Raw genomic sequence first — 9,699 nt, forward strand, 5'->3', positions numbered from 1 at the left:
ATCCCAGCCAGCCCTGTAGGAGCGTGCTTCCCTTGAATGCTCAGTGTTGCGTCTTCTCCACTGGGGCCTCTTCTAGCCGAACAGGCGCCTATCCTGGGGCAAGAAACCCGACTTTACACCCATGGCCCGGGCTATGGCACTATCCAGCCTGTTGCCAAACAACAAGGGCCCTTCAAAGGGGATGCTACACCAGGCTTGTTTGGATGCTGGATCAGCGAGACAATGGCGTAACCATAAAGCCTGCTTAGCCGTGACCAAGGATAGCATAGTTCAGGCCAACAGGCGGATAAGATTGATGGAAGTCTCCCCCAGGAAAGCCGCTGCCCGCATGAGATCCCACAGAGACAGGGGCTGGCCAGCTTTTGAAAACTCCGCCTGAGTGATGTCACCGCGTCTGCGTGACTACCGGGTCCTCCGCTGAGCTGCGCATGCACGATCCAAGCCTCGAGTTCACTCGTGGTTTTGCGCAGATGCTTGTTGTGGCTGCGACCCAGAAGGATGCGGCATCCTGGATTGCAGAAGCGCTCCAGGTGCCAGGAGAGGCCGATACACTAGAGCCAGGGAATAGAGAGGAAAAGAACTAGGACACAACAACAATAAGTACATAAACTGCTGCCATGGGGAAGATATTACTGCCGATTCCAGACCTTGCCAGCCGACTGTACCACACTAGACATCCCATCCTGGGCATATGCAGGCAGCCCCCATCACTGGGGCATTCGTGAATGAAGCCACTCTCCCGCCCATGGCTGGGCCCTGGGCTTACACCGCTTGATTGGTATGCCCAACTCTGGCCCCCTCAGGGCATATTCATCTGGACTGGATGCCATGAGAGCAAACATAAGTGTATACATTGGAGGTCCATATGAGAAGGACAAAAAAGAAATGCAGTCTCTGGCCGTGAGCGCAAACTTATGGGAATGGGGTCCTACAGCATTGGAGAGGAGACGGGGTTAACCCACATGTAGACTACCTTGAAGTCTGTCAGGAAAAAAATATTTTCTGATCCCCCAAGACAAAAAAAAAAAACAGAGGCTACTGTGAAAAAAAGTAGCCAGGAGAATAGGACAGGGAAAGGGAATGACCAAGGGCATAGGATAAGCGTGAGAGGTAGGAAGAGGAGAGGGGGGGGGGGGAATTCCCCAAGGATAGGGGTTAAAGTGGATTTTAACAATGACAACTTGATAAAAAATAATGTTCTTTAGCAAGGAACATACATTCCACATTAATAATTGTGCTACCAAAATTAGTGTGTGCTGTAAATTGCCTCCAGCATTGCTCCTGCTTCTTCTTGCTGGAGGCAGCCATTTTGCTGAAGCCCAGAGCCCCTGAGCAGTAGTAAATCATGAAGTGGAACTAAACCCATCGATTTATCGGTTTCATTACTGGAATGCTGGATTTGCTAACTGTCACATATGCTTGTGTCCTTAACCAAACAATCAAACCATCAAATGGTTGGTGTCATAACTGGTCACATGTGCAGCACCACACCATAGCAGATCAAACAGAGAAGCAGCTTCCTTGACTGTAAAGGATAGGAGGATTTAATTCTGCTTTAAGGCTGTTAGAAGTTTGACCTCTGCAAACTTGGCAGTGCCTAAAAATGCCTAAAAATGGAGAGCAAATGAGCATCTGCAGAGCTGGATGAGAGAATATTACTGGATTTTAAACAGTACAGTACTTATATTTAAAGTGGAGTTCCACCCACTTTTACAACTCTTCAGCATCCCTCACTAAACTGTGCACTGTAAACGAATTGGATATTTTTAAATTTTTTTTCTCTGCACCTACTGTATATCTGCTGTATTCATTTTTCACTTCCTCCTCCCTGGCCGTGGCCCATCTCATCATTTCCTGTTTGCAATGCCTTCCGGGAAGGGGCGGCAACTTCCTCTGACACTACCGTTGCTATGGAAACCCGACCTGAAACCTATTACACTGCTTGTGCTGCACTGAGCATGTGCGAGATCTGCAAGGATGAGATGCAGGAAGAAATACAGTCTGGCTTCAGATGCCCAGACTTAAGATGGCCACGGCCTGCTGTAAGTTTATAAAATAACAAACTACTGCTATAAACTAACAAAACAAACCTTAGTTTACAGACTAACTTTACTAGAGTACATTAAGCTTGTGTATTATAGGGGTATTTTTATTTAAAAAGTATAATTTCGGCCGGAACACCACTTTAATGTTGTACATAGCTGTATACCTGCAAAGGGACAAACCTGAAGTGATCTAACAGGAATTAATATTCTGACTAAAGTTCCACTTTAAGGTGATGGAATTCGAGTTGAAGGAACTTGGTAGTTGTTGATGAACGTAGAGATTAGCTGAGCCATGGTTGTCACTACAAAAGAAATTTGTTGAAGGTATAATTAGGTGCTGCACTAAATTTCTTGTTTATGAGGGTTCTCTGCATATGGCTTTTAAAGTGGTTGTAAACCCTTAAACACCACTTTTACCTACAGGTAAGCCTATAATAAGGCTTACCTGTAGATACCGTGAATATCTCCTAAACTTGCACAGTTTAGGAGATATTCACTGTATCCGCATGTGCCGACTTCATCGGCATAGGCGAACTGAAAAAACGGCCCGCTTGTGCCGTTTCTTCAGAAGCCATGCCGTGACCTGTGGCTCACATCATCGTGGCTCCGGTCAATCACAGCGCTGGAGCCCGGGAACCCAGAAATAACTCTGAGAGACATGTCGAAAATCATAGTGGTGTGCAGGGACCACTGCAACAGCTTAGTTCTAAGGTAAGTATTTCATAATGAACTAAAATGCGATGCATACTAGCTCATTATGCCTTTGTCTTGCAGGTTTTTTTGGGGTTTTTTTTAGTTTACAACCACTTTAACTTCAGAAAAGTGTAAGGTAGGGGACTTCCAGGCATCTGCTATAGTCTGTTTGTGGCTATGAAATTATGAAATATGAGCGTTCTGCAATTGCTGGGGATATTTTCAATCAGGTAATGCAGTTGCTCTTCCCACACATAAGATATTTCCGTGGCAGTTCTTTATACCTACATTGCACCCTAAAAGCCCACTGTCATACAAAATGTATTCTGGTACCTGTATGAGGTTATTACATACAATGATAATACTTGTCATTTTTTACTTCACATGCCTGTACAATTACCTGTAGACCAAGTTATCTAAAAAAAAGTGACAGTTACAGGGGTTGGGACAAACTATGACAATTATAATTTATAAATTACAATAAATAATAAATTACAGGATACCTACAACAGTCAACTTTACCATTAAATGGGCTTTATGTAGACGGCAAACAAATCAAATCCCAATTCCAGCTAACACTTTTTAAGCAGTTACAGCAACGTCTTTTTTATTTTCAAAATAAAAGTTTTTTTGTTTACAAACTTTTTTATTAGGTATAAAACAGGGAGAAATACGGTACAGTACAAAATGTTGATTATCAAAGGTTTAACATCGATAAATAATCATCAGTACAGAAAAAATAGAATAGCAATTTTTTAAGATATGTCCATCCAAGTCTACTCCGGTGTGGCGAGTTCCATACGCTGGGCCTGGGAAAACCAAGTATGTTGTTTAAATCCCAGGACAATCCCACAGGATTATGGACAGTATGGGTGTATGTCATATGTGTCTTTTTTTCTAGGGGCTGTCCATAGAAATAAGGGTGAAATCTATAAAGGTATAGACTAGCATAAGGTATCCTTCATGACTTAGACTATGATACTCAAATGATGCCCTTACTCCCTTTATAAATGGAATGAGAGGTAATGGAAGATGCATTCTGCAAGTCCCACTGTCGATCAGACCAAAAACAAAGGGAGGGCTTGTTGCCAAACATCAATTGGATATTCCTTACCAGGAATGCAGTTAGGGCATCTTAAAGGACGGCTCCTTCTACTCCCCACCTCTGGGAGCAAGAAGGGCCTGGGTCTGAGTAATGGAAGGAGGGGAGCCCAACACTTACTGGACTGACTACTAGGGCAAATGGACCTCTAAATAACAAAGGGCACAATTGGTATATCTGCCTTTAGGAGTAGGCTATACCTGACCCTGATTTCAACCCATTTTTACAGAGCAAAGGGAATGAGCTTGTTCATTACATTTACTTGTTGGCCAAATTATAAAGGTGATTGGTGGATCCTGAAGGTTCAAGGCCACCAGTTGTTCTCACTGAGACATCTGCATGTCTATGGCCTAAGGGAGCATCTGTGTTTCATTTTACTGGTTATACTGTTATAGCAGGAGTATTTATTACCGTCAGTTCATGTTATCATCAGCTTCATTTTTCCATGCTGGTAATTGGACTAATGAGGTTTACTGTTAACAAATCCCTTTGTGCTGTTTTGGCAACTTACTTAGCAACTCAGGCAGTGCATTCCAGGTCTCTCCACTAATCTATCACCTTGAAGAGTCATCAGCTAAAATGATTCCCATATAACTCTTATGGGCTAATTGAAAAAGGCAGTGCAAAATGACACGACTGTATGTAAAGTGCAAGCAAAGTTCAGTAACACATAGTATGTACAGTGCCTTGCAAAAGTATTCACCCCCTTGGCTTTTTACCTATTTTGTTACATTACAGCCTTTAGTTCAATGTTTTTTTAATCTGAATTATATGTGATGGATCAGAACACAATAGTCTAAGTTGGTGAAGTAAAAATTAGAAAATATATACATAAAACTATTTTTCAGAAATAAAAAACTGATAATTGACATGTGCGTATGTATTCACCCCCTTTGTTATGAAGCCCATAAAAAGCTCTGGTGCAACCAATTACCTTCAGAAGTCACATAATTAGTGAAATGATGTCCACCTGTGTGCAATCTAAGTGTCACATGACCTGTCATTACATATACACACCTTTTTGAAAGGCCCCAGAGACTGCAACACCTAAGCAAACGGAACCACAAACCAAACACTGCCATGAAGACCAAGGAACTCTCCAAACAAGTAAGGGACAATGTTGTTGAGAAATACAAGTCAGGGTTAGGTTATAAAAAAATATCCAAATCGTTGATGATCCCTAGGAGCACCATCAAATCTATCACAACCAAATGGAAAGAACATGGCACAACAGCAAACCTGCCAAGAGACGGCCGCACACCAAAACTCACAGACCGGGCAAGGAGGGCATTAATCAGAGAGGAGCACAGAGACCTAAGGTAACCCTGGAGGAGCTGCAGAGTTCACAGCAGAGACTGGAGTATCTGTACATAGGACGACAATAAGCCAGTTGCTCCGTAGAGTTGGGCTTTATGGCAAAGTGGCCAGAAGAAAGCCATTACTTTCAGCAAAAAACAAAATGGCACGTTTTGAGTTTGTAAAAAGGCATGTGGGAGACTCCCAAAATGTATGGAGGAAGGTCAGGCCCGGATTTGCCGCCCCAAGGCCGAGTCCTTCAATCCTGCCCCCCCCCCCAAAACACACACACCACCATTCACGTCCTTTATCAATGACTGCTACAATAGATCACTTAAAAACATATCTCCACACATGAGAACACTGAAAATAACTGGCTTTAATTGTACAGACTGAAAATACTTCAGGGTAAGCTCGCGAGGGGTAAGGATTTTTTGTGGGCAATTTTTCAGGGCAATGGCTGGTGTTAGTGCTTCAATCATCCCCGGCACCATGGTTGGTATGGTGTCAGAATGATTGGAAAACATTATTTCTATCATTACATTGTAATATAAAATAAAATAGTTCAACTCACCATAATGCAGAATCATTGGGGGCCCTTGCCACCATCTCTTGTCACTTGCCACGCTGCCTGCCACCAGATGGGGATGTCACTTGCCACTATACCTGCCACCAGATGAAGATGTCACTTGCCACTATGTCTGCCACCAGATGGGGATGTCACTTGCCACACTGCCTGCCACCAGATGGGGATGTCACTTGCCACTATGCCTGCCACCAGATGGGGATGTCACTTGCCACTATGCCTGCCACCAGATGAAGATGTCACTTGCCACTATGTCTGCCACCAGATGGGGATGTCACTTGCCACACTGCCTGCCACCAGATGGGGAAGTCACTTGCCATGCTGCCTGCCACCAGATGGGGATGTCACTTGCCACACTGCCTGCCACCAGATGGGGAAGTCACTTGCCACGCTGCCTGCCACCAGATGGGGAAGTCACTTGCCACGCTGCCTGCCACCAGATGGGGATGTCACTTGCCACGCTGCCTGTCACCAGCTGGGGATGTCACTTGCCACTATGCCTGCCACCATATGGGGATGTCACTTGCCACGCTGCCTGCCACCAGCTGTGGATGTCACTTGCCACACTGCCTGCCACCAGATGGGGATGTCACTTGGCACGCTGCCTGCTACCAGATGGGGATGTCACTTGCCACTATGCCTGCCACCAGATGGGGATGTCACTTGCCACGCTACCTGCCACCAGATAGGGGAGGTCACTTGCCACTATGCCTGCCACCAGATGGGGATGTCACTTGCCACGCTGCCTGCCACCAGCTGTGGATGTCACTTGCCACGCTGCCTGCCACCAGATGGGGTGTCACTTGCCACGCTGCCTGCCACCAGATGGGGATGTCACTTGCCACTATGCCTGCCACCAGATGGGGATTTCACTTGCCACGCTGCCTGCCACCAGCTGGGGATGTCATTTGCCATGCTGCCTGCCATCAGATGGAGGAACAGCGGTGCGGGCAATGAGAGATGTCACCTCTCTCCCCCGCACCGCTGACATTACTACCTACGATCTTTTCAAAAATGGCGCCGGGCGGCGCAATCACGTTACTGCGCCTGCGCCGCCCGGCCGAGCGCGTAGAGCTTTCCCAAGCCCGGCCGGCTTCGGAACGGCGCATGCGCAGTTGCGTGGTCGGCTCACGGCCATCTTTTCTACGGGCATCGGTGCCAGTGCCCCTAATAGGCTTTAATGGGCTGCCCGAAAGGGGGGGCGGCCGTGAAGTCGCCGCAGAAGCGGTGCTGCCCCTGCACCACTGCCGCCCCGAGGCCTGGCCTCGGTGGCCTTGTGACAAATCCGGCCCTGAGGAAGGTGCTCTGGTCTGATGAGACTAAAATTGAACTTTTTGGCCATCAAAGAAAACGCTATGTCTGGCGCAAACCCAACACATCACATCACCCAAAGAACACCATCCCCACAGTGAAACATGGTGGTGGCAGCATCGTGCTGTGGGGATGTTTTTCAGCAGTCGGGACTGGGAAAACTGGTCAGAGTTGAGGGAAAGATGGATGGTGCTAAATACAGGGATATTCTTGAGCAAAACCTGTACCACTCTGTGTGTGATTTGAGGCTAGGACGGAGGTTCACCTTCCAGCAGGACAATGACCCCAAACACAATGCTAAAGCAACACTTGAGTGGTTTAAGGGGAAATATGTAAATGTGTTGGAATGGCCTAGTCAAAGCCCAGACCTCAATCCAATAGAAAATCTGTGGTCAGATTTAAAGATTGCTGTGAAAACCATCCAACTTGAAGGAGCTGGAGCAGTTTTGCAAGGGTAAATGGGCAAAAATCCCAGTGGTAAGATGTGGCAAGCTCATAGAGACTTATCCAAAGTGACTTGGAGCTGTGATAGCCGCAAAAGTTGGCTCTACAAGGTATTGACTTTAGGGGGGTGAATAGTTATGCACATTGACTTTTTCTGTTATTTTGTCCTATTTTTTTTTGCTTCACAATAAAAAAAAAAACATCATCAAAGTTGTGGACATGTTCTGTAAATTAAATGATGCAAATCCTCAAACAATCCATGTTAATTCCAGGTTGTGAGGCAACAAAACACAAAAAATGCCAAGGGGGTGAATACTTTTGCAAGGCACTGTACTCTCACCAGCCACTTTATTAGGTACACCTGTTTAATTGCTTGGTAACCCAAATTGCTAATCATCCAATCACATGGCAGCAACTCAATGCATTTAGGCATCTAGACGTGGTGAAGACGGCTTGCTGAAGTTCAATCTGAGCATCAGAATGAGGAAGAAAGGGGATTTAAGTGGCTTTGCACGTGGCATGGTTGTTGGCGCCAGACGGGCTGGTCTGAGTATTTCAAAAACTGCTGATCCTCTGGGATTTTCACACACAACCATCCCTCGGGTTTACAGAGAATGGTCCGAAAAAAAGGAAAATATTCAGTGAGTGGCAGTTGTGTGCAGGAAAATGCCTTGTTGGTGTCAGAGGAGAATGGGCAGACTTATTTGATCATAGATCAAATAAGTCTAGTGCCTCCATAAAGCGGTCGCACTGCTTCCAGTATACGGCCGGCATTCTGCAACTGTGGGGGGGGGCGCCACTTCTAATTTTGACTGTCCTCTCATCCTGGACCACAAACCTTCCTCACTGTGCTATATGTTTTCTGCTGCACCATTGGCATCGTTATATCTTCTTAGTCCTCTCCATAAAATTATTAGAAATTTGTGCTTAAAGTTTTTTTTCATTTTGGAAAGAGTAAGAGAGGGTTATAGCCCCTGTCAGTTTATTTTTTACCATCCCTGTCCCATTGCAGAGATTTCCCTTCACTTCCTGCCCCAGGAAGTGAGAGGAATTCTATGCAAATTAAGGGAATCCATTCCCCCCCCCAGGCCCTCAGAACTAGTGTCCCCACTCGAAAAATTTCCTTGTCAAAAGAAGTTTATTGAGTATACAATGTTATAAAGATACATAAAGTAAGTTTACAAGGATCTACAAGGATCTGAGTAAGCTCATTGTTTTACAGTAGGGCTTCTATAGGTAAATATAATGAAATTTCAAATTTCAAATATTAAACATTGGGTTTACGTAAACCTAAATTAAAGATATATATCATTTCCTTAGTTACTTTTGTAGGTATTTAAATGATTTATACCTACTATACATATTGTTTACAAGTAGAGTGTATATAGGTCAAATAAATTCTGATAATGAGCTTTAATCGTAAGGTGGAGAAAAGGAAAGAAAAAGAAGAAAAAGGGTTGAAAGGTAGAGGTATGGTCCACAAGGTTGTCCCGCTCGTCAGTTTATTATTCTTTTTAATTCTCTTTGAAGCCTTAGAATGGGTGTCTCTGTAAGTCATTTAATCTGTTACCATGGCAACAGGACAGAGTCATTGAAGTTTGACAGGAACTGTTGTTTTATCCAAGGATGCCAAAGTTTTTCAAATTTTGGAATTTGATTTTGATCGATGGCTACAATGGGACATTGTATTATTCATTCTGTGAATTGTTTCTGCTAGTACCAATGTAGGAGATTTCCATGCCTTGGCCACTGTTTGTTTTGCAGCCGTTATTAGTTGGATCATAAGTTTGAATTGAGAGAGTGTTAACCATTCCGGTTTTAGATTAAGTAAAGTTAAATATGGATCTGGTTGTATTATTTTTTTAAATATTTTAGATGCAATCACGAAGACTTCCTTCCAGAAGGTTTGGATTACTGGGCACGTCCACCATATGTGTAAATATGTGCCTATTTCTGGGCATCCTCGAAAACAAAGAGCTGAGGTATTAGGTGAATATTTTGCCACTCTAGCGGGTACAAGGTACCAGCGAGTTAGGACTTTATAATTTGTCTCCAGTGCTAAGATGTTGGGTGAAGATGACTTAGATGTGAGCCATATGTTAGACCAGTCCGTGTCTTCTAAAGTTCGTCCCAGGTCCTCCTCCCACCTCTGAACGTAAGAGGGTCTATTAAGATTTGCTACTCCATATAATTGATTATAAAGTGATGAAATTGTACCTTTA

This window comes from Aquarana catesbeiana, linkage group LG04 (genome assembly GCF_042186555.1).
Source record: "Aquarana catesbeiana isolate 2022-GZ linkage group LG04, ASM4218655v1, whole genome shotgun sequence".
Lineage (NCBI taxonomy): Eukaryota > Metazoa > Chordata > Amphibia > Anura > Ranidae > Aquarana > Aquarana catesbeiana.